The sequence below is a fragment of the Gymnogyps californianus genome, chromosome 7 (assembly GCF_018139145.2).
Source record: "Gymnogyps californianus isolate 813 chromosome 7, ASM1813914v2, whole genome shotgun sequence".
NCBI lineage: Eukaryota > Metazoa > Chordata > Aves > Accipitriformes > Cathartidae > Gymnogyps > Gymnogyps californianus.
In genome coordinates, this window is record NC_059477.1 from 29,747,792 (window position 1) to 29,773,945 (window position 26,154).

Genomic DNA, 26,154 nt, shown 5'->3' on the forward strand with positions numbered 1-26,154 from the left:
TTGGGCCCGTTGCCCCTCTGACTAGCTCTGATGGAAATCTTTGCCAGTTGTGGGAGGGTTGATCTGTTAATCACCGGAGCACACACCGGCCTCGATTGTTAGCTGACTCTGCGGACAATTTCTGCTCAGGTTAGGGATCAACGCTGCATGTGCAACATAGAGTATTATATTCAGGCAGAAAGAAAATAATGAATTCAGCACAAAGAAGCAAGAAACTAAACTGTTTAGATAACCTTAGGCTTTTTCTGCTAAGAAAATCAATACAGTTAGAAGCTCAGAAACTACCCACATTGCCAGCAGAGTCAGGCTACAGAGGCACAGAGAGCCCAATATAAATGACCAAAACAGTTTACTTTCCATTTTTTTGCTTTTATTACCTTTTTTTTTTTAATAATTCTAAGTGTTTCTGTGTAGCTTGCACCTATCTCTTAAGGTACCTTTGCCTGTAAATTTTAATATTTTTTTTATCCAAAATCTTGGTTCACAGTCCCCTGTATCTGGAACGCTACAGCCCTGTGAGTTCCCATCTCTTTTGATGATATCTGTTATTAGTCCACAGAAAACCTGGCATGGAAAAGACTGTGTCAACTTGCAGTTTCCCAGTATGGGTAGTTTATTCTCTGTATTCCATTCACATGTTTGGTGTCCTTACCCCAACAGCCAACATGGGTGCTAATTAGCAGCTACACTCCTCCTGGCAGGTTGTGTGGGCACCCATCAAGTAGCACCTGACATGAATTTAATTTGCATTATGGATTAACTGCTTTGTTATCTGCATTGCAATAACATCATCAGGTCCCAGCTAGTGCTGGGACCCCAGCACACAGAAGAGGGAGAAGCAGTCGCAGCAGTGTGGAAAATGTAATTAGATGTGAGGGCATTAATAGGCCTCAATGACCCTGACCAGCCTCACCTGGGACCCACATCCACACCCTTCCCCTGGGCCCAAGGGCTCTATTTAAGCTCAGACTAGGGACATCAGCTCTTCCCCAAGGTGTGCTGTGGAGGTATTTGTTCTCAGCCCTACTGCAGAGCTTGTTTTCTGGATAGACTTGGCCCTGTGCTGTAGATAGCTTGTCTCCAGCCCTGTCTCATGGATGGAACTTGGACCCATGCTGCAGCCTTGTCTGTGTCTCCTTTTGCTCCTGTGTGGGTTCCTTGGATGGCCCCTGGACCTCATGTATCACCTTGCTTTATCTGGGACTGTTGATAGACCCTATTACCACCAATGCTGTGGTCTTCCTCAGCTCCCAGCTTGCTTTCTGTTGTGGAGCAGCCCTGCTCTTACTACTCCCTGATATCAAGACAGAGAGAAGTGGGGAGGAAGGACTGACTACAGCAGCACAGGGGACACTGGAGGACCTGCCACTAAGGAGTGAGGGAGCAGGGAAGAAAGCCTCCTTGTGTGCCTGCAGTGAGGAAGAGACGTATTCAGCAGTTTTCTTCCCACAGGATGGACAGGAGGAAATTATGGGACTACCTGTGGCTTCTTCATCCCTCAGGTAAGCATCTAAGGAGAAGAAAGGGTGTGCACACCCACCTCTTATTCCAGCAGTCAGTTGGGATGCAGTCAGGGCAGGTAGCCAGGGACAGCAGTGGCTTGCGCTTGCTGTGGATCCATCTTTGATTCTTGTGTAATGATACAGGGGCTACAACTCCTTTCACAGGGGAGTCCCAAGCAAGAGCTGTAAAACACCTGACCCAGGGGTCCATCTCTGGGTGCATCCAGAGCCGCCCTTGGAGTTGTTAGAGTGCTAACAGCAGCTTAGCTGAGTTCATCTCTCATTCTGCCTGGCCTGAGAGGCAAGGCACATGCTTCTGGTTTCTGTACAGTCATTCCTACCTGGTATAAGGGTGCACCATGTTCTCTTTAGCAGTGCAGGTATGCCCTTAAGTGTGTGATGACATTCAGAAATAATTCTGATTAAAAGATGAGGAAAAACACCAGAGCAAAGAGCTCTTTCTAAGTAAATAACAAAGGACTCTAATCTTTGGAGGCAGTTCATTCCCTGTGTGTTTTAAAGCTTATGCTGCAAAGAGATGATGCCACTTGCTGCAAACTTTGTTCCTTTTGGTTTTTTTATCTTGGGAAGGGACTAAAGAAAGAAGTACTCGGTAAAAGAAGTATCTACAGACACTGAAGAGTCAGGAAACAGTGAGATCACCTCCCTTTGCATACCTCATGTCATATGGCTACCAGTCCTTGTCAGCCTTGCAGAGTATCAGAGACTGTAGCAGACTGTGTGCTTCAGACATAAGGAAGGCCAGCTGGGCTGTCCCATAAGGCAGTGCCTTTCTTCAGTGATGCTGAGCCACCTATATCCCCCAGCATGAATAGCAGGTTTGCGGAAGCCAAACTAGAGCCCTCCTAACAAAGCTCGGAGGAGGGAGTTTGATTTCCTTGTGGGGGTTCCTCAGGCTTGTCTTGCTCTGCTGCCAGCCTGGAGCCTGCACAGAGCTGCATCAGCCCAGGGGGAAATACTGTGTGAAACAGCTCTGCATGCTGCAGGGAGTTAAACTTTAGGAGATTTTTTTACTGAGCAGGAAACTTTAGATTTCCTCATAGGGACCAGGGATGTGCATACCAAGATGTTGGATGACAATATAATCTATAAAACTCTCATGCAAAGAGGTGTTTCTCTGTAAAGAATTAGGTGATGCTAAACAGTGGGAGATTAATCACTCCTCCTCCCCTTTCCTCCCACTTACCTTGTGGATCATTAGGTCTCAGGAAGGTTTTAGTTCTGCCTCTGCCATGTGTACATGAAAAAAAAACTGACAAGAGTTTCACCTGGCTGGTGACTAGCTCATGTTAAGATCTGTATCACAATCAACACTCATTAGTCCAAAACAACAGAGAACCAATGTGTCGCCTTGGGAGAGGGTGATATTTATCAAGTTAGGAGGCTTTTATGGGGGATTATTTTGTCAGCTGTACATACAGCTCTTGCTTCCTTGCACGAGAGCTATGTGTATAAGCAAGAGATGGGGAAAACTGGTGTCCCTGAGCATTCCTCTCACTTGAGTGATCACAGCTTTGTCCTGGACTGCTTCCTTCAAGGAGAATTTCCATCACAGGAGCTTTGGGGTGAGAATTTCAAAATGAATTAATCAAAACTGAGGTGATTAGTGCTGAAATAATGTCTCACTCCAATGCAAAGCCCCTGAGAGTGGCCTGGATTGGATTTACTCCAATCTGAGCCCACTTTGTGCCTGGAGTTATTTACTGTGGAACTGTTAGGGACTAGGCATTCACATCCAGAGTAACAGGCTGTGATTCACCCTCAGTCATTCATTGATCAGATTTTGATCTTTTTTTATGGCAAATGCTCCTGAGAACCTATTTTTGTTGAGAAGAGATTGCGTGGTGTCTGTTCTGTATGGGTTAACAGTGGAATTCTTTTATTCATCTGCTGGTGCTTCAAGTGATGTTAATCTGTGCAGAGAACAGGGACAATAATATGGGATTTAGGGGATCAGATCAACTGAACTAAAAATCAAGAAGGGGGAGGAAACAGATTTGACATAAATGTTTGAGATAAAACTTAAAGGCTGGAAACTTGCAAGTAGGAAAGAAGGTAAAAAATTCAATAAAAACCTTTCTCTATTTCTTACCCAGTGTGTTTTAAAAATACAAATAGAATTTTTTTCTTAGTTTACAGCTTCTGGTTTTTGTATTATTGATAACTAAAGTTAGAACTAGCTCAGAACTTAAAAATCTTTAAAAGTAGTTTATAATGACTGTGATAGTCTTTTGCAAAAAAAGAAAAAGGAATCAATCTGATTCTTTCCTCCCAGCTTACCAAACCAGGCACCAAAACTCAGCCTTTCCTTTGCAGATTAAACTAACTAGAAGCAATATTTCACCCTGCCTGTTATGAAGGCAATTCCACTGGTAACTGCTTCCATGGGGGGTGTAGTGAATTTTAAACACTCCATCATCTTTCTGTGAAAAATACTGTTGAAGTGTATTACAAGCTATTATCAAGTTTACAAAAAAGATTCATTCTGGAGTTATGGTATTTTATGCCAACTTTCAGCTTAGACTAAACTTTTATAGCCAGGATATAAACTCCTGAATATAGGGTCTTTGTAATAGAAAACTTGGCTGACTATAGGGTCAGGAGGAGCAATGGTATAATACAATTTATAGCCTACTCAGCTTGGATTTACACTTCATCACAGTACAATATCAGGAGCAGATGTTACAATGACAGTACTCCCTTTTTTGTTGCTGTGTAAAAACAACACATAATACAGTCCTAAAACAGAACTGCTGTTTTCTTAATGGGAGAGCAGGGATAGCTCATGTTTCCCAAAAGTATTTTTACAAGCATAGCCTTTGCAACAGCAACACCTCAGATACCCCCAAGCTCCTTCAAAAACAGTGGCATTGAAAATAAATCCTCTGGTTTTAACCTGTGAAATTAGAGACCAGAAGCACAGGAAAATCAAAGTCTGAGCTCTCTTTAGACAGAGGCCAAGCTATAGGGGCTCCAGAAGATGCTGGGAAGGGAAAGCCTATTTTAGAGACTAGAGACAGGCCATTTACCATGGATAGGATGGTGTTACTGAGGTTGGAAAGGGACCCTGGAGGACTCTGGTCTAATGCCCTGCTCAAAGCAGGGCCAGTAGAAAGGATAAAGTCACTTTCTATTATTTGACCATGCAAATAAATGATAGTTCTGCTGAACTGCAAGAATATAGCAGTGCAGTGCTTGCTCAGTGCCCAATCAACCAGTTCAATGACAGCTATGTCACCCTAATGCCACCTGAATAGAAACTTTTTCCCTGGATCACAGTATAATGTGCATGTAACAGATAAAGATGTTTAAGCCTCCTCCTGTCCCCTTGTGACACTCCACCCCCTTTATATTTACTTTGCTAGCAGAACAGAAATTAACAGTTGCTTTAAGGCATTTAATAATTATAAAAACACTTTGTTTTGAAATGCTGGCTGTTGTATTTGGGTTCTTTGGGGAAAAACTGATTTACATTAAAGTTTGGATCCAGTCTGACAGAGCTCGTCCAGTGAAAGATCACTGGGACCAGAAAGAGTTTTGTTCTGTGCTTGTGCAGAGTCTGCTCTGGGGAGGGAGGGTTCAAACAACTCCCAGGCATTACTGGAAATCAAATAATGATATCGGGAAAGTCTCCCAGTAATTTTCCAAAAGCTAATTATTTGTGATTACTGACTACAGAAAATCATGTATGCAATTATTTCTGCCTTTATTTTTTGTTGCTGTCTGTCTTAAAGTCTGCAAGGTTGAGGGAAGACCAGTCTCCATGCACCACCTCTTTGTGAATGTATAGATCCCTTCCAGGCTTCAGAACCATGTCTCCTGCCATCTACCATCTTATAACTCTGAGGAGGGGACAATATTGGTAACATTAGCAAAGAAATCCATTCCAGGGTGAGACTGAAGCTTTCTAGTGATTCAGTTTGTGCCCATTATTGCAGGATCATTAACTACTTAGTTGCTGGTGCTCTGTGCCACCAGCAAAGTTAGCAGGAAAACAAAGAGATTTAAAATGTTTTTAATACATTCCACTCTCTTTAATTAGCTCCTGGCTGCAAGGAATGCTGTGAACTACCAATGGACGCTGGCTGAGAGTTAATGCTTGTAATTTCATGCTTTTGGGCAGGTTCACTGGTGTTTCCTAACAGTGCTCCTGGCCTTGAAGGTGCCAGATAATCCATCCACTGAAAAAGGCACTGATGTTGGTGTCTGCTAGAGGAGGTCAGTGAGTAGAAGCACTGAAGGAAGAAGTTCAGGCTGTGGCAAGAGAAGGAGACTGAAACTATACCATTGTTTAATGTGCTGTTATGTGCCAGTGTGTACCAGAAGGCATGTACTGGGCATGATTTGGCTGTGTGCAAGAGTCAACACAGCTGTTCAGAAGGCGATTCAGTTGGCCATGTCCTGGCTATATCATCAGTGAGATTTGACTGTGAAGCTTGCAAGCTCTGTGCAACTAAACTCCAAAATATTGAAGCCTTCTGATTTGCAAAAGGAAGCCCAGACTGAGGCCTTTTGTTATTTGGTAAGTCCCTGAATTATATCTTTCTGGCCTTGCAAAGTATTTCACAGGAACAACCTATCTGATGTCATTTTGGCATGTCTGAGTAGCACAGATCACGCATAGACATGATTTTCAAGATATTTCTTAGAATTTTCTAAGTTTCCTAAGCATAAGTGCAGGGGAAGCAAGGACCATAAGAGGGTATAATAAGAGTGTCTCCTGACTCTGTGATCAATTGTTGGTCATAAACCAAAACACCAGAATGGATCTGTATGACATCTGTGACAGTCTAGTAAGCTGGATGCTAAAGGACAGACCAGAAACCCTGGATTTCCTTATTAGTTTCCCTCACTTTGCTGCTTTTCTTTCCCATGACTACTCTGCTTCCACCCTGACTTCTTACCGAGTTCTCTGTGTATGCACAGTTTGTCACTCCATGATAATCTTGATGGAGGCATCAAGGAGCTATCAGCATGAAAATAAGAGGTAGGATGAGTGATTAAAAACTTCTGGATGACAGGATGAATCTCATAGGCAGGAATTTTTTTCCCTCCCATAATCCTGGGGAACCCAGGACTTTCAATTAGGGCAGATGTGCTCTGTGTTTTCACACATCAATCTTTCATTGGCCTTGCATCAATCATTCACTGGCTTGTGCAAATAACTTCTCCCAAACAATATTCTTCTGTCAGAAACAGGCACTGTCATCTGCAGACCTGTTTGAATATTTCATTGTTGCCAGATGATGGCATTTGTGCATATCCTGGATGACATGGCAAGATAGTCCCTGTGCTCCTTGCCCTAATGAGGCTGGAAAGCCAAGGTAAAGCTGGACAGCAACTGGGCCTGTGTCCTAGAAAACCTTTTCTCTGTAGTCTGTGCAGGGAGGAACAAAGGGAACTGCAAACAGGGAGCACTTGTTCACCACTTGTTCGACTCTAGTCCACTCAGGTTCAATCTAGCTGATGTCAGGAGTGGCTAGAGCAATGTCAAGGTCATCCTCAATAGACAGCCATTCAGCAGATGGTGATGGGAGCCCTTAGAGATGTGGTATATCACAGTCTTGTTTTCATCTGAAAACCTTTCAAATCCTCCTGCCTGCTCTCTGAGAACTTTGGGGGATTCACTAATTAATATATTTCACAGGTAGGTACTGATAATTCTTCTTGGTCTTCACTTAAAAAAATATACCCTGATCCTGTTAACTACAAGGCCTCAGCACAAGGTCTACTGATGTCGTGTGGAGTGGAGAGGGGCTCCTGAGGTTTTGGTAGTGGAGTTCTTGGCTGGCATTATCAGATTTGACTTATAAAACCAATTAGCCATTTAGCACAACTTTTACACATACAAAGCTTACTTTGGCTACCTATTCTTTCAGGAAAGTTTTAATCCATAGGTTATACTTCAAGCAGCTGCCAGATGACTTGTTTTCTGAAGGTGCTATTGAAAGCTCTTTGTGCATGGTCTCTGGGAGGCCATGTTTGCCTAAGTCTAGGTCAGTACAGATGAAAAGGGCTTATCTGGGAAGCTGCAAAGTGTAGGACTGAGGGGAGGCATGGTGAAAACTATGACCTACCCAACAACTTCTGAAAAGAGGTCTGCCCAGCTGTGGAAAACTGCAGTAAGTTGGCTGATCTGAGTACTTGAAAACTAGACCTATCCATAAAGTACATCACTGGTGCAATAAACAGCAAATGCCTGTGAACTGGCCTTACCCATGCCTGGTTTGGACACTATAGTGTTTACTCACTTCTCAGTGAAAAGAACATGGTACTTGTAATGCAAGTCCATCTCAGATAAGGCCACCAATGAGTTTTTATTCCTAATAATGCAGCAACGATCATTACTTTCTGTGATGGCAAATAGCTTCTGCAGGAACAGTGTGCTAACTTGACCCAGGTCTTTTAAAAAGTGGATCAATAGATTAAGACTACAAATTAACACTATGTCCCTATGCTCCTGTGGTCTCAGATTTCCCTCTCAATTTACAATAGCTCCTGCAAGTGTATATTGAACTTTTTGTCTTTGTGCTCTCTCTCATCATGTTTCTTCCCAGTGCTATGCTCTTATAGTAGAAAAGGCTTTGAAATCAATTGCTGAAATGTAGTTCAGTTTATGGTTCATAAAGGGCTTTGGGAAACCATTTTGTATAGAAAGTGTGATATAAATATAGGCAGCGTATTTATTCCCTTTTCTTAGCTTTGAAATTATACTATTAAACTGGCAAACCTGTCAAATATGTAACTTAGCTTACTGAAGCCCTACCTACCAAAAGGCACTTAAGTGGACGCTTAAAATTAAGCAAGTGATTTAATCCTGCCTTACACAGTTCTTAAACACAGGCATAAGTCTCACTGAAGTCAAGGCAAGCACATTAAAGTTAAGGGTATGCTAAGCACTTTGTTAAATCAAGGCCTAACTCTACTTATTTTCATATCCATTCCTAATTCTGAAAAACAAGTATGTTACAAGAGGCAGTGACACCTCAGCTTCTGCCTCAATTAAATAAGTTAAAAAATCATGAATCCTAAAGCAATTGCATTGCCATCATACTTCTTTCCTTTTATGAATAATCCAGAGTTTGATATGTCTTTCTATAGGATTAATATCTTAACAGCAAGGTAATAGGTAGTATGACATTTAATCTCTTTGATTAAATTCCATACTAAAAATGTCCCATAAATAAAAGAAACAATTGAGGCAATCATAAATTATCTTCATTGTTGCAAAGTGATGGATTTAGTAGTTACAGAGGGTAAAATCTCATGAGCTCATTAAAAGCTATAAGGTTTTTTCCTTCCACAGATCTAAAAGATGTTGTGGCCTATGGCAGGTTTTCTCACATTGCTTTCATTTAATCAGCTGAAACCTTAAGAGGACACAGAAGATTCTGTATATATGTGCCCATTTCATTTTCCACTAGGCATGACCAGATCCAAATAGGGATCTCTTCCTTTGGGTTTTATCTTAGTTGCCTCCTGTGGGCTCAGCTCATGTGCCTAATGAAGGAGAATGTATTTTTTGGTTAATAGCCAGGATCAAATTGTTTCAGGATCTGAGTCTGTTTCTCGTCTCTGCCACTGACCTCCACTGTGACCTTGGACAAGTCACAGAAGGCTAAATTTTCAAGAGCTCAGCATCAACCATCAGAGCCAGCTCAAAATGTATCAGCCACAACCATAGTGCTGAATTAATAAGGTTTGGATGCAGTCCAGTGGGCTGTGCTTTTCTGCGTATTTACCTAAAAGCATCACAAGGGAGATGCTTATCTGAGTCCCTCTGAAAACCTGCATGCAGGAGTAGGTCCCAAACTTTTTAAGGCTCCACTGTGCTACTGAGATGCACCTGGAGGATTCATTTCTCCCTTTGCAAAATGAGCAAAAGGTACCCAAACAGAATGGCTTCACTTAGCATAATAAGGCACCATTTTTCCTATTCAATTAGAAAACTTTTTACTACAGATACTAAGAAAACTTTTTCCTTTCTATTCAACTATAGCAGGTAAAGAAGTTAAGTGACAGAAGGGAAATAAAGTGGACAAGACTTTCATCCAAGTTGCTGGGGGTTTCAAGGGCTCTCATTAGCACTTTCCTGCCTCCTGAAATCTGTGCTGACCATTTGACTCCTTATAACAAACTGTCATGGCTATGAAACCCATCCTCCAACAAGGACAACACAGATGCACAGGCTGCACTTTAGAGTCCTCCTGCACTGTGCCTGTGCTGAGCTGCATGGTGCCCAAGGTTAGGGATGGACAAGAGGCTGCTATACTGTCTGACAGTGCTAAAAAAAAAAACCTCAGCCCATTCATGTGATTAAGGATTCAAATGAAAGGCTTTCTGTAAAGATGTGTTTTTAATATAAAAGGCTGCCAGCAGAGAAGTCCCCCACGGTGCAGTTTGTAGGATCTTGTAAGAGTTTAGCGAGATTAAGTTCAAGTAAATTCCTTGAGAAGCATCTGCACAACCCGCAATGAGGTTTTGCTGCACGTTTCACCAGATGAAATGCTGCATTTCAGTGTTAAACCTTTTTCAAGTACCCACAAAAATGACAGGGCTGGCAGTGCCAGGAGCACCAGGTTTCCTACTGGGGAAATATGGTGGGAAGCCTTATTGCAGGTGGCATGGGTGCTCTGCAAGGATGGGCCATGAGTGATTTTGCTGCAGGTCTTTGCCATCAGCAGAGACCAGGGAACTCCTACTTCAGCCTCCTAAAAAAAAAAAAAAAAGAGGAAAAAAATGCACATACTGACCAAGAAATTTCTCTCATTACTAATCTCAGGAGCTGCCTACAGCCTCTGTCCTTTAAATCATGTGAGGCCTGTCTTAGCAAAGATTCATGGAAGGCAGAAGCTCACTGACAGACCCTGATAAATCAATCAGATCTTGGATTGCTTTTTAAAAACTTCAGCCTGTTTTCCTGAAATCTGTTATTAAACATGCCCTGTTCTGACCAGTTCCTTTCACAATGACCTCCAACATGTTTTTGCTGGAGAAGCTCTAAAGGGAGAATGGGCACAGGGCCAGAGACCCTCAAAAAAAAAAAAAAAGTCTTGCAAGTAAACAGGCTGTAGAGCATGGCAGGGCCTCCAGAAAGTGCAAAAGACATCACAGTGGCCCATGTCTGTGTCGGACACCTGCTGGTGGAGATCTAATAATGCTTTGGATGGATGAACAGTGAATGCAACCCAAAGGGACCAAAAAGGGAGGAAAATCACAGCTTGGCTTCCCTGTGCTTTGTTTCTTTGTCTTTTCTCTGTGTACCACCATATTGTAATTGGTTTATCACAGACCAGGCCAGTGCAATCCCAAATTACTATAGAAACCTCACAGCAAACCTCTGGAAATGTTGATTCTTCATACAACCTTGCCAAACACTTCCCTTCCATCACCCATGTAGGTCTGAGAGTCACAGGCTGGAGCTGGAGATGTGATTTGCATTTGGTAATGTTAATCTATTTTACCCATTCTTACAAACTGAAGCAATGTATGTAATATAGGTGAAGCAATCTATGTAATATAGGATGTCTATTTTATTAGCATCTTCACTCTGGTTGCTTGCAGCTTGAGCTCAAAAAGTCAAAAGGGCTATCTGAAATGCTCCAGGGTATCTGAGACATCCATGCGGGCCTGGCAGATATGACCCAGTGCTACCCAAGCCCTTCAGAAGTGGCATGTGGAGACCAGGGGGGTAAACTAGGGCACCTCCAGTGACACTTTAGACACATTTTGGCACTTGAATCCCATTCCCATTGACTGTAGTGAGAGCTCAGACACTTGCATGTAGACACCAAATGTAGGTGCCTCAATCTGGGAGGCTGAATCACCCCTCCCCACACCAGCTCCTCCTCAGCAGTACAGCCCATCCGTCCCACCTGTGCTTCTGCAGGTACCTTGCAGAGCTCCTTGCGGACACTGGGCTCCTTGAGACCATTAATATTCCTGGGTACCCTATGGAACTGCTCAAGCTGGAAAAAAAATCTCTCATTGAAACCTGGGAAGAAAAATCTTGATTTTGAAATTTTTAATTACTACAAAAGCTACCTCAAAATACAAATTCAGAAGTCTTCCTTATGGGAAATTTCTTAGGTTTTCACACAAAAAATAAACACTTTTCACTAAGACTGAATTTGATTCAAAACTCAATTTTCCATAGGAAGGGGAAATTCAGATTTTTTCACACCTCCTTTGTTATTCAGGCTGACTGTGCTCCAGGCAAGAACTAGTAGGATTAGGGAAAACTGATAGCTACCAGGACAATTTCAGAAGTCTGTGACATGACCTGAAGAAATGATTGATTTGCACTTGCCCTTGACAAAGAAGATATGTCATGTACAAGGAGAGAAGCAGCCTGGCATCTGAGGTCAATTGACCAATGTTCCCACAGTGCAGAGATGGGGTAGGCTTAGATGTGCAGAGCAAATGAAGCAGTTTCTTTAATAATAGGCAATCAGCCCCATCTTCTTTGAAGCCAAGGGAATTCTCCTATCGATTTCAATGTGTTCTGACTTATATCATGAGGAAAGTATCCACCTCAGGTAGCTGAGTGCAGTTGCTTGATTCAAACCAAAGTAAAACATGTCTGACTGCTTTAATATTTGTTTGGAAGGTAAAAGTTTAGAATGGAGTGAGCTGGAACAAGAAAAATTTTGATGCAATTAAGCCTTGATTTTTTTGTTGTTGTTTGTTTTGCATTTGTTCTAGTTCCTTTTCTCCAAATAGATCACTTCATCATTTGTTGGTAATAATGATTTGCAGCTATAAATGTAGTCCACACAGCAAACGCAGTGTGTCTTTTCCATTACTCACTTTCACTCTCCCCATGTACCTTTTATATCCTCATGCCATGTGTCCAGTTTTATGCCCACATGCACTTTTAACAAGTGAATTTCCAAGGTTTGTGTGGATGAGTATTTACAGGAGCTTCCTTGTTTATCCTCACTCTGTACATCTATTGAGCCTGGTGCCAAGAGACGCTGAGAGCATCAATGTTCACTAACATCACTGGCAAATAAAAATGCTCAGCATCACATAGGCCTCGGTCACCTTTTTTCTAAAGTTTTGCTCCTGCTGCTTATTTCATCCAAGAAAACTGCCATAGCCACAAGGACTATCACTAGGGTCATCTTGAAGGGGAGGGTTAGCACTGTAGCCTGTAGACTCTGAATTTGTATTGGTATTTAGGGTTCATTTAGAGGTTATTCTCTGTGGGGTTTTAGGGCTTTTTTTTTTTCCTCCCCCTTAAGCACTGCATAAGTGTATCTCAGGTTGGCTTGAAGAGCTGTTCAAAGGATCAGGCTGCATATTTATTTGCTTTTTCTTCTAGAAATCCTTTAATTTAGTTGTAGCAGATTTAGAAAATGAGGTGTAAAACAGAAATCAGAACAGGGAGTTCTGGCAGTGTCCTGCTTGAGCCGGAGGCTTGAAGAAGGGGGTGAAAGCTCCAGATATGCTGCAACGTACATCAGGCAGCAACTGAGCAGAACTGGGAATTCAAAAGAGGGATTGAGCTAGAGATAAAAGGGATTTACTGGATGTATTTCAGCAGACCAGGATATAGGATTTGATGGCATCCTAGGACTGACCCATCAGTGTAGACAGCCTTGAGGACAAACACGGTATTTCTGTTATGTATTTGCGAATACCCTGGAGCAGTAGGCTCCAGTCACAGCCAGAGGGTTTTTTAGGGTTGACAATAAATACTGATAATACTTGCCATTTATCTGTCAAGTTGAGAATTACTGGTGCTGGAATCTTTATTTAGTTAATGAGAGAGCAGAAGTAACAGAATCTGACTTCCCCAGCCATTCACACCTTCACAGTGAAGCCTGAGCTTCCAATGCTCCTGGTCCCACTGTTGTGTAGGCTTTCTTTAAGCTATCAAGTTTGTATGACAAATAGGTTTGAGGAAATCACTTCTGTGGATCCCATGAGCAAGAAAAGTAGGGCTAAATATATGAAATAAATTATTCATTCTGAATTATTTACTCAGCTCCACTTATTTGTTCTCATTTACTTCCTTTTTACTTAAACTAGATCATTCATCTTCTCTTCCTTCCTTAAAAGATATTTCAAATGTTTTTTTAATCACTTTGCACATATCAAATGCTGTTAGATACTACCATCATGCTGCTGTTTGGGAAGCCTACAAATAGTATTGTATACATTGAAGTAAATAAACCTCATTAGCTTTAACTCTATTAATCACAGTCAATAACATTAATGAAGCCTACTTTAGCATCACTGTCAGAGATTTAGGACTAATTCATCTCATTATTAACTTTTGTGGAATTACAGTCCTCTTCAAATTTATCCCCCAGTACTATCAATTTTTATGTGAGGTCAACATTTTCCCACGAATTTTTGAAATGTAAATTCAACAAAAAAAAAAAAGGTTTTTGGAAGCTTTTTGAAAGGTTTTGAGTTTGATTGCAAAAGGGCCCAAGAATCAGAAAGTGAGGAGGACTGGAAATTGAAAGGGAAGCTACACAGAATTAACCATCTACTTTTTTTGCTTCATTTGCTACACTCCAGCTTCCATGTGATGGAGGTGTCACCTGTGTAGTGGTGGCCCAAATCCCAAAGAGGACTTAGTCACCGGAGAGTCAAATCTGACATAAAGATGTTGACTTAGAGGTTTAAAGACCCTTCCAACGTGCACATTTAGTGGTCTCTAACGCACATGGACTTTACCTTACTGTCTCCTTACAGGTCGTCTTGGATACATTTATGGACTAAGATTTCCACATTTAGGGGGTTGTAGGAGGGTGTTATCAGACTAATGTATTAGTCTATTTGTAGACTGCACTGAGACAGTTATATTTAGTAGATACTTTATTGTGCAAGCCTGACATGATAGAGTTAACTCTAAATGGAGCTACAGAAAGATTAAGAGTTTATTTTTATTAAAATTTTGTTCCTTTTTGTCCATATGTTGACAAAACCAGTTTTTTCTTAACTGTATAACATTTCCTGAGCATTTTAAAATTTAAAGCAACATCTTTAATGTTACACTAATACCGTTTTCTGCTTTTGATGCTATTTTTTTATTTTCCATATATCTGCCATTCTATTTTCCAGCATGGATTAGAATTGCCAGTATCTAAAATACCTTGAAAAAGATATGTCTTCCAATAAATCTTTGCAGCTAAAAGCAGGAATAACCAGTGATATAAAAGAGCCAGTTTTGCAGCTAGACTCGATAAGTATCTGTTCACATTAATACATACCAGCTTTCTGTATGAGGTACCCAAATCTTCCCCAAGCATGATGGGCTCTCCTTAGAGTTTTTCGCATTCCCACAGTGTAAAAACAGATCAGTTGCTCATTTCAAAACAGCTGATCCTAGATAAACATAGTTCCTGTATTTCAGTACCCGATTATAAAATGTTAAGTGTTAAATGTCTGTGTTGGGCTTGAGGTTAATTAGTTTGAATTTTCTTTTAAGAGCAAAAACCTGAAGCATCTCCGATGTGGCATTTCCTCAGGCAGCCTTAAAGCCTTTCCCCACTCCTCATGCTTTGCAAGATAAGACATTTTTGTTCTTACATAATTAGCTGGCAGTAAGATTCAGGAAAAGAGGGGGGAAAAAGACACTTTAGAGCTCTGAGTAGTGACTTGTCTGAGCCTTTACATCAGTTCCCTTTAAACTGCTCTGTGGCTAACTTCCCAGGTTTCTTCCAGTGACTACTGCTGGGTATTAGTTTAATGGGTCATAGTCACTGATTGGATCATAAATACAGAAATCCCACCACTGAAGCTTAAAAAAACCCCAGAGCTATTCAAGAGGAAGCTAAAACTCAGTGCAGCAATACAACACAGTATGTAGCTCTTTGCCTTCCCTTACAGAGACAGCCTTTTCTGATCTTGCTGCATTTCCCCTATTCTGAAAGGAAGGGTTGTTTTTTCCCCTCAGGAAATCCAGATGTTATAATCTCTTAAGTCAAATTCTTTTTCCCATTTTTGGAAGGAAGGGGGAGCAGGGCTGAGAGGCTATCAATGCAGGTCACTGTGGGATGACCTGGAATTGTTTTAGAATCATGAAGAGCTCATCAGTTTTGCCGGGTGTCAGTGACATTTCTGTTCTATAGCAGTCTGGTACATTGGCCTGAATTTCTAAGGGAAGAGGCTACAAATGAGAGCAACTTCATTATTGCAGTGCTTTATTGAAGTCTTTGAGGGGTAACTAAGCTATTTACATTGACCTTTACAGCACTGGCCTGAGGCTCAAAACAACACGGTAATATTCATTGCCAGTAAAGCTCTGCAGAGATACTTCACGCTGTAGCAGGTGGGAAGGAGGCAGATTGTTACAGCAATGGCCTGAAAGATTTCCAGGTACAATGCCTCAGAGATTCGATGTGCACCAGAGACTGGGGGCTATTTTCAGCCCTATTTGTATACCTTGCTCCTGCTCTGCTTAGGTGCCGAATTGCCATGTGCTGCAATGGTGACAGCTGCTTATTTAAACTTTAATGACTGATATTGCAGGCCTTTGCCACATCTCGCTTACAGTCTCCAGGATGAGGGTGGACAATTTGATGGCAGGGAAAGGAAGCATAAAGATAGAGACTGACGGCATCTGAGCCCAGCTTGCGGGTAGAAAGCAGAGATCCAACTTTCAAAGTGAGCAGGGGGAGGAGATCAGACCTAGACACAGGTCAGAATAAAGCGTGACCTACTGCAGGCAAATACATGTCACGAATTGGGTCCTGAAACTCGTGAGATTTTAAAATAAGATTGGGTATTTTTATTTGCTGTCTGTCTTAACAGTTCTTGTGACAGGCCTCCTGTTGAGCTAACATAGAAAATAAGCCTGCTATGTCAAAAAAAAAAAAGGGTGGTCCATTCTAACCCATCAACAAGGTGATCTTGTATGGGAAATGCACCCCTTTTTCCTGAAGAGATCACCAAATTATTCTCCCTTCTTGGGTTCTCTGACAGGTGTTTTTTTTATTCCTCCTTTGCTATTTCTATGCCACCAAAGCTTTCTAGAAGTGATGGTCAGTGTAGTCTGAGGAGACAGGAAAGAATTTCCCCGGTCTGTGGGATTTTCTTTGGTAGTCAGAGCAGAGCAGTCCCAGTATCCATATTAATTTTTATTTTATCCCAGGGAGTCTGTTCTGGGAGAGGCACAGAAAAAGGAAAGAAGAAACTTCTGCCTGTGTGGATGGGAAGGAAATGCACTGAGCTGGACCTGTGTGGTCCTTGGAGTCCTGTTGCTGGAGATGTAAAAGTGAAAAACTCATTTGCCTTTTCACTTGGTGGGGCCAAAGTAAATCCCTGGGTGGGATTTGGAGATGTGGAAATCAGGTTAGATTGGGCCCTCACTTGCCAAGACATCAGCTTTCCATCAGAGCTCTTCCCTTCCAAACAGAGCCCTCCTGTGCCTGTCCCTGAGGGATCTCCACTCCAAGACTATTTGAAGAGCATGTGTTCATAGTGCCTTGGCCAGCATTTCCATATTTGAAGCTGCTTTGCCAATTCCAGCCATACAAAAATCACACAAGTAGATTCTGAAAGCAAATCCTTTCTGGCTTCCTTCTATTTGCATTTTGCTTTGTCTTGTTAACTTTTAGGCTGTATTTGGCCACATTCTTACAGCTTCTCTTTGAAGTTCATTTTTCACAGCTGTAAAAACAAGTGAAAGGTGAAGCTTGTTTGGCTTAAGAGTGGGGGCTTTAAAATAACAAAATATTTCAAGACTCAAAATCCAGAATTCGAGTAGTACCAGCTGAGCTGGATCTCTAATGCTCTTTTTCTCTCCCTATGGACTTGCTTAGGAACATTCATTGTATCACTACTTGCATTTGAGTTTTAGCTTCAAGAAAGTGTGAATCTCTTCATGAAATGTAATTTCCAGGGACAGGTCCCAAATGTGGCATGTGTCAGAAAGGACAAATCAGAATGTGTATCTTTTTACCAGGTCCATTGAAATACTGTTCTCAGGGCTCTGGGGAGGGAAAAAAAAAAAAGAATCTTTCACAGAAGCTCTGATTATTTATTTGCAAGATCATCATAATCCTAAAAGTTGTATCTGACAGCCCACACAAGACTTTCTGCAACAGGGAAGTGGAACACCGGGAGTGTCCATCTGTCATGGAGCAATGGGCCTCCCGATGCACAGCTGGACTCTGCCTTTCCTACCAACAGTGGTTTCCACTCTGCGTATAGACAGATATTAGAGGGATGCACTGTAAAAGAAGCATGCTATCCATTTACTCTAACTTTATTTAAAGCTTTCTTATTAACCCAAAATTTTAGGATGTTGTCCTATTTCAGAATCTGAGCCAGCCACATTAGCTTTCAGACAGGTCCAGCTTTGCAGAATTGAAGTACTTCAGATGAGTTTTCATCCTTTTTAATAGAATTAAAACCCAAGTATGATGTGAGGGGCTCAAGAACTTAAAATGAATTCATTGTACTTTGGATGGAGCAAATTTCAGATTCAGGATGAAGGTCCAATTACAATACAGCTTGACAGAGATTTGCTATCTGCACAGAAATGTAAGAGTAAAAGGAAGTTCCTCGATGACAAAGTTTAGTCCCCTGCTAATACCTGCATTATATAATCCCTGTTACTTTTTTTTTTTAAAAAAAGGATTTACTTTAAAGGAACTTTTTTCAAATGAAAAATTGGGGCTTAGTAAAAAGGAAAAGACAGGATTGAAAGCTTTTCAGTCCTGGCACAGATAGGCAGACAAGCCTTGAAACAGGAAACATAACAGCCTTAGTGATCTTCTGTGTGAAATCAAGGTCACCAAAGAATTTGAGGAGAGCAAGGTGAGACGATCAGTCGCATGCCCAGCAGAAGCAGATAGGAGCTTCTACTCTCTTTTATACTAACTGGAGAGGAATACAGGAGGTAGTGTAGGAAAATACTGTCTGCAGTGATAAAGCATCCTGTAAACCTTGTAATTCCGTGCCTCCTGTGAAGTATGCCAGAACTGCAGCAGAAGCAGCACATGCCAGATTTGATTGACACTTTGTCAAGGAAAGGCACAAGCACAGGAATAAAAGGGTTGCCATCCTCTCCTGGCAGCTCAAATGTGTCACAGAGATAAAGGTTACCATGACTAACAAGTCTCATTTCCCAGGAGAGAGTGTGCAGCACCACAGCTCTTCACATATGGAAAGTGGTAGTGGAGCAGTGAGTTGGGTACACGCACAGGCTTCAAGATTAACAGCAACGACAGAGTCGACTTCCCTGCTGTCAGTGCCAGTTGCAGAAATTGCATGCTGTTCCTATCTGATCTCTCGGTAAATCTGCAGGGACGTGGAAGGAAGACTATGCTCTTTGAAAAATGATGTACCCTACAAACAGGAGCCCTTGCCTTGCGGCTGTGGGAGTGTGACGCTGGGCTTCATGGTGCTTTGATCATGCATCAGGATCAAAAATAGTATTGGCTTCTCTTGGGGGCTAGGAGAGCTGAAGTCACAAGGTGTGGTCATCAGAGCTCCAGTTTTCTTCAGAATTTGCCTCAACCTCTTGTACCTGCTAAATTAGATTGAAATGATCAAGAAACCGTTGATTTTGACTCTCCCAGTTCCACTTCCTGCTGGAAGCTGAGTCCTTCACAAAAATTAAAGTATGAAAGAGCAGAAGAGACACTTCATTAAACATTTAGAAGCTCCAGGAATGGATTGTTACAGAAGGCAGAACGAACAATCCTGAATTTTACTTAGTATTAAATATTTCACCTTGATCATCTTTTAACAATTGTTAGCTTGCTAACAATTAGCCAGCAAGGCCATCTTTGATGGGCAGATCTTGTCTGTAAGAAGTCAGGAAAATTGAATGTGATTTGGTCATCTTAGGGTTAGTGGGGAGGCAGGTGAAATCATTCTTCTTATGTTGTTGCCTTATGCCCAGAAGTAAATCTGGTTGGTGACAGACGCCCTCTGCCTTTGCTCTCTGCAAGGTAAAAAAAAAAAATCCATGAGTAAAAACAAGAGCATTTCAAGACTTTCTGGTTGAATGTTCTACATCTCTTGCTAGTTATTTTCCAATCACTAGCTTGAAGACCCACTGGCTTTTAGCTTTCCATAATACCCACCCTTCCTTCCCTTCTTCCCTCTGCCTTTTCGTCTGTCTGCCTGTCAATAGACTGACAGGATTAGTATAATGCTTGATTGAGTGCTGGTTGTCAATCAAACCTTCCTGCCTTAACCACCAAGCAACTGTCATTTGGGTAGCAAATTCTCTCCCAGGTAGGAGGTCTGATGGAGGGAGGGATCAATTCAGGCTCCCAAGATTTGTCCTTATGAAACAGGGGACAAAATTGCTACTTCTGATTTCACTCCTACTTTTAAGTCCAGAACATCCCTGTTGGTCACTTGTGATGTGCACTGTGTAGCAGCCGACGCTCCCCCACCTCTCTGACAGGCTTAGTGGTATTCTTCCTTTCCCAGTCAGGAAGATTGAATTTCTTTCTGTTTTTCATTAGCTTTATCCCCTTAGTAGCCTAATAAACTCTGCAGCTGAAGCAGGGGAAGGAAGCAGGCGGTTTTCCCTGCCTTTGCAGCTCTGCAGGCGGCTGCAGCCCCACTCGTGTGTGCGTTGTGCCATCATGCGGTGCTGCTGCCGCACTGCCACCCCCTCCGCATCCCTGGCACCTGCGCTGAGCCCAGCCCTGCCAAATGGCTAACAACCCGTAAATACAGCCTTCAAGCCTGCCTTCATCCCTGTGAGCTGCTGCAGCCTGCAAAGCTTCCTATAGACCAGCGCATTAAAAGCTCTTACAGAGGAATTAGCAAGTGGCCAAGGAAGAAGGTGATGGGATCTGCCCAAAGGAGGGCTCGTGCCTGTCCTGACTCTGAGGCAGCAAAAACCCTAAATGGAGGGATTCATTTTTGTTCGACAGAGCTGCTGTTTCCATTTGGATCTGGGCAAGACACAAGGAAACCGTATTGGGTTTTAAGCATTCATTACCACTACCAGTGAGCTGCCTTTGTCTGGTCCATTGACAGTTTCAGGGATGTAGGGCAATATTCTGCACAGTTGTCTCCTGTGCTCTGGCTCCTGGCTCGTGCTAAGTTCTGGAAAACTTTATCTAGCGTTCCTTACTCTGTAAGTGATGGTAACATTAGTGAGGTTAAAGATTGTAGGAAATATGTGTCTAATGGCATTCTAACATTTTCTAAATTGCATTATGTTTTCCAGGAGGCTCCACCAGGGAATAATCTGTCTCTTGGACTTGAACCTGCACAGTTTATCCTGCTTTTCTGTAGAAGTAAAGTTTGCAGGAATGTAAGCATTTCTCCCATTCTTTCCTTCTGTCTGAATTTGACACAGTAGAAGTTTCAAAGACCTGAAATTCCCATACATTTTGCAAAAATAAGAAAAGATCAGAGAGACTCTATTAGTGCTTTTACCCAGAATAAAGAGTGGACCATAAACTGATGCTTGATTAGACATCAAAGTATGCACTTGGGAGGGCAGCTGGAAGACTTAAGTCCACAGAATCACCATCTCCTTTTGATGTGCTACTTGCAAAATGACGTTATTCTTCCCTATGCATGCAAAGACAAAGCAACAGAAAGTGAACATCACAGGTGGTTCTCACACTGGTGCAATTTCCTAACTTGAGTCATTTTTATAAGGTCATGGCAATATCCTGAAATTGTTAGAGTGGCATCTGGGCTGCCTTTTTGATCCAGAGGATTCTGTTATCTTCTCTGTTTTACAGTTTATTGTAGCAAGAAAGTACAGATCCTGAAAATCTATGATCCAATATTTGTTCCTCAGGAATATTTATATTCTTATAAACATACACAGAAAGAACTCTTCCAGGCAATTAATTTGTTCTGTAAAATTATTTCATGTAAGGCCAAATACAGATATCCATGGTCCTAAAGAATAGTCTTCTGAGTGAGTCATCACAGTCACGCCAGTGAAATAATTTTAGAACAAAATTACCTATTGCCTATAGGTAGTAGGGAAATCTTGAAATCAGTTCGGGGGGAAAAAAAAAAAAGTATCCAGACGAAGACCGTGAACAAAACCACATACCAGAAATAGAGATGATGCTTTACCAGAAGACTGGAAAAGGAGCCAACTGTATCAAATCATTCTGCATAGTTTTGATTAGTCTTTATTAATATTCAAATCTTTTGAACCATATGTTTGTGAGTCATGATATAACAGGAAGAACATGCCCATACTATATGCAAGCCAAAATAAGTTATTCCTATATAGCCATCCCCATTCCTCTTGGTTCATTTCACCTCTTCCTTCCTACACTAATTGTCTTCATGAAGTTTTTCTTAGAGTCTCTGTTCTCTGGCAATTTATTTTTTTCAAGTGATGAAGGGCTAAGGTTTCCATGCCAATTAGCAATACAGTCAAATTCTTCTTTTCACTTTTGGTTTTATTTCATCTTCTCAATTTCATCTGCCTTTGACTCCCTGAAACAATCCAGTTTAGCTTGAAGATTTTTTCTTATTATTAATACAATGACTCATTAGATTAATCTGTGCTTAAAATTCATGTCCTTCTCTCTCACCTCTGAGACAACCACTGAAAAGCGACCTCCTCTGATGTGTGTTTACTAGCTGCTGAAGGTCACTTCCTGAAAGACCCATTTCCTTCCCCAAAAGTCAAAAGATTCAGAATGGATGGATTATCCGGTCCTTCTCGTTTATAGCTTGTTGTTTTAGGTTTGAGGGCGTTTGGTTTTTTTTTTAATCGAAGGAGATTTAGAAATGCTTGCTGGAGTTCAGTGTTTGTTATTCAAACTGTGTGTGCCAATGTGTCTTGACAAAGCAGCTGTGCTCTGAAAATGATGACATTTCTACCCCCCTGGGCTGGAAAAGGAAACTTCTGTCCAGGCTCCAAAGGTCTCTAGTGACATTAAAAGAGATTTCATGAAGTGGAAGGCAAACACCATTAAAAGCTGTAATTTTTGCTCTTAAGAAATTATGCATATTTAACAGGATGTCTTTGAACTCGTGCCACCTAAGTAGAAAAACAAACAGCTTTTTTGAGAATTTGAGGATTATTTTACATGAGAATTTAATTTGTTTAAATGGAAATGAATATGGATGAGGATATTTGAATACGTTCAGTGTGTTCGTCAGTCACAATTGCCAAGCAGGGACTAATCTTGGTGATTAGTAAGGGTAGTGATAAAAATATGCTTGTACTCAATATGCCTCCTGATTGGCAGTTTATCGCTCTTAGAGGACCAGATGTCAGAAGCCATATGCTAATATTCGGCACAGAACAGTCCTCTGGTTTACGCTGTAAAATGCACCATCGTCATATGCTAATATTCAGCACAGAACAATCCTCTGGTTTATGCTGTAAAATGCACCATCGTTGGCACTGCTGAGCAGTGAGCGAACAGCAGCCCTGAAAGACAAGAGCCCTTTCGGGCAAAAGGAGCATTTGCTGCAGCAGTTGGCAGAGGGGGAGCGGGGGCTTCTGGGGCTGCTCCAGGCTCTGCTGCCAACTCCCGGCATCTTACAACAACAATCAGAAAAGGGGAGATGCAATATTTTACCTAAACTGCACTTCATGCTTATTTAGACCAGGAATTATTTTCTCTTTATACGGCACGTGGCACAGTGTTGTTCTGCCTCGTTACTGGAGGTGCAGCAATGGAGTTACTAAATCAGAATTAAAAAGTGCATTACGTGAGAAGTGCATTAAAAAAAGAAAAGGAAAAAAAAAAAAGACCTGCAGATATCAAGGACTTAAAATGTCCTGTGTTTATATAGGATTTCAGTCCGTGATTTTCCTGAGCTGGGAAAGTTTACATTTTACTGGAATGATGAGTTTTGAATACAGAATTAACAGTGAAAAAAATTCTCTATTAACTGGTGCCTTTAAAGGTGGTATTATAAGCAAAAAAAAAAAAAAGTGGGGAGGGAAAAATATACCCTTGAACTATTTCACTTACACAGAGGCAAAGCCAACTTTTGACTTCAGTTAAACCTTCCAGCCCCCAAAATCAGTGACGTTAGGTTTGACTGAAGGCAGTATTAGGGTCAGTTTATTCTGGTAACATTTGCCATGTGCCAAATACATTAATCATAACAATTACTGGTAATGCTAGCCATAATGCCAAGGAAATAAGTGCCAAAGCCATCAGCACTTGCTTTCCACCTGATCAGACTAAAGGGGCAGCAATGGGCAGGTTTCTCTCCCTGCAAGCCAGGCTGTAGCGATCCGGAGAACTAACAAGATTTCCAGTCTCCAGCCACTGCCAGCAATAAACAAACCCACCAAGCTGTTATTAAAGGCAATGGTGTTCTGCAACACGCCACTGCAATTTCCTTAGGATTATTCTGAAGTTTCAAGTCCTTCTGATTTGACAGTTTCTGAAAAAACTTTTCTCTTTCAAAGATCAGTTGGGCTGAACTGCATTCACAGTGGCTATTCTTAAAGGTTGTTATCCTAATTTTACATCTCATTCTCTTGTACAGAGACTAAGATGAGCACAATTTTGTGCCTGCATAATTTCATCTCCAATTGCATCTATAGCCATAGCATAAACGGGAAGTGTCTCTGATTCATCTCCATTCCAGGCTCTCTTTTGATGCAAGATGAGAATAAAAGCCTTACACAAAAGATCACACGAATTATTTTCTTTAAGGAGAATACTTGGTTTCTATGTGTTGGGAGAAGCTTGAATTTCAAACTTTTGGGGAGTTGGTCTGGAGTACATTTAAATTGCAAGAGAAGATACGCAGTGATATTTCTGCTCTTGTACAGGTGTCGTACATCGGGCATGAGCTTCCCCTTCACACTAGGGCTTTGCAGTACTCTGTCTCATTCTAAAGGAAGAACTGATAACATGCTCTGGGGGAAGGAGATATTAATCCGGTTCTTATGCTATTCCACCCTCCCTCTTTCTTTTTTCAAAGCAGCAATATAGTGAGGTTTTATGTTTCTCCGTAATATTCCTCTCATTTGCACCATTTTATTAAATTTTTTTCATGAGTTGTGTAATCCCACACTAATTAAAGAGGGCTTAATAGACCATCACATCTCCATTAGCTTCACCTTGTGGTACTCTTGGAGGGTGCGTCATGCACAGGGAGGACTTAACAGGAAGGAGCTCGATGGGGGAAAACAAGCTCCAGGAGGCAAATGGTCCTGTGTATTTGTAGAAGACAGAAGTGTTTGAGGACTTGGATGTGTGTTATGTGATCATAATCCTTAGTATGTGGATTTTGCCTGTCTTATTATTATTGTTTTTCCCTTTTTGTTTTTAGTTTTGGGAGATGATGTTAGCAGGACATGTTGGCCATGGGCTGCAGAGGATGCTGTTGGATCAAGAGGTATTGATTGCTGTGGTGGTGCTTTTGGGGTTGTGATGGTTGAGAAAAAAAGGAGGCTTGTAATGGGATCTGCAGGGAGTATGCATACTCCTGCACAAAGATGGGTGCCCCTTTTTATAGTGAGATAAAGAAAAGTTGCAGACTGTGCTATCAGGGAATGATGTACAGAGCAACACATGGAGGTATTTTACAGGACTTTGAACCAGGGCTGATTTGGAGCCTGCCAGCTGGGAATTGCAGGCAGACTTGGTATGCAAACCTTGCGCCAGACTATTGACGTGCCCTGTAACACCTTGGCTTTAATGTACTTCTTGAAAGCTTGTTTAGTATTTCACTAAAAGCTTTGATAAGGTGAAACTTCAGTAAGAATGGAAAGACTTGCCTACTGTCTCAGGCTGGTGAGCAGAACATGCTCTGAGCTGGTCTGGTGAGCTTGTAAGAACTGGTCTTGTGCTGCTTGAATTTTCTCAGTGTTGTTCAGTCTGGTAGTTTTAACAACTGCTTTTCTAATGCTATATTACAAATCCATTAATTGATTTGGCTCTGGCTGTAATATTGACTTTGAGTGGTGTTCCACAGTCCTGGTTTTTAAGGATAGTAAAGAGTTAATTGAAAAAAATAACAAAACTACAGTGGTTTGTTTATGGACAACCAAACTTTTAAAAGGATGTAGATTAAAAAGGTTTTTTTCATGAAGCAGAACCACCTGCGGTTTGTTCTTTTGTTTTACAAGGGGAAAAAAAAATCAGCCAGGTTGAAACTCCATAATGCTTTCTCTGTGGTATAAACAAGAAATGCTGAAGCCTTCTCCTACGTATTACAACTAGTCCCTTAACAAAATTATTTATGCTTAGGACAAGCTCTATATGGACACAGAAATTTCTCATGTACTTTGGTAAGGTGATCAAAATTAATGACTTAAAAGGTGCAGAGCATTGCATCTCAGAAGAGCCTTGTCCCTGAAAGTGATTTGCAAAGTTGCTTAAAATCTTGCTGTGAATCATAACTGATTAGCCCCTTCAAACACCAAAATATTTATAAGAATCAAGCTGAAAATCATGAACTGCCAAGATCTAAATGGTTGAGGGACTTCTGAATTATCATACTATTAGGTTGGATCAAACTTTTTAAAGAGGTAGGAATATAGGGAACCATAACTGCACACAGAGATAATTATCTCTAGAGATGTAAATTAATTTCTGCCTGCTAAAAATCACTTGACTTTGGACTTAACAAAGATGAAACTTCCCTTTCATTTCCTACAATGCCATATATTCTGCAGCATTAGCTCTAATATAATAGATACGTCTTATTTTTTCAGCATATGCTCTAGGAGGTCATCTAA

At 41.4% G+C, this 26,154-nt stretch overlaps 1 protein-coding gene across 3 annotated transcripts in view; it reads left to right on the top strand.

The window, feature by feature from the left end:
• The first annotated feature begins 1,040 nt into the window (after positions 1-1,040).
• MRAS (muscle RAS oncogene homolog) overlaps positions 1,041-26,154 on the top strand; it is an 88,661-nt gene continuing 63,547 nt past the window's right edge. For 2 of the 3 annotated variants that reach the window (XM_050899996.1, XM_050899997.1), the window contains exon 1: positions 1,041-1,502. The gene's annotated coding sequence lies outside the window, so the exon portion shown is untranslated. The remainder of the gene's footprint in view (positions 1,503-26,154) is intronic. The other variant, XM_050899998.1, reaches the window with a different exon arrangement.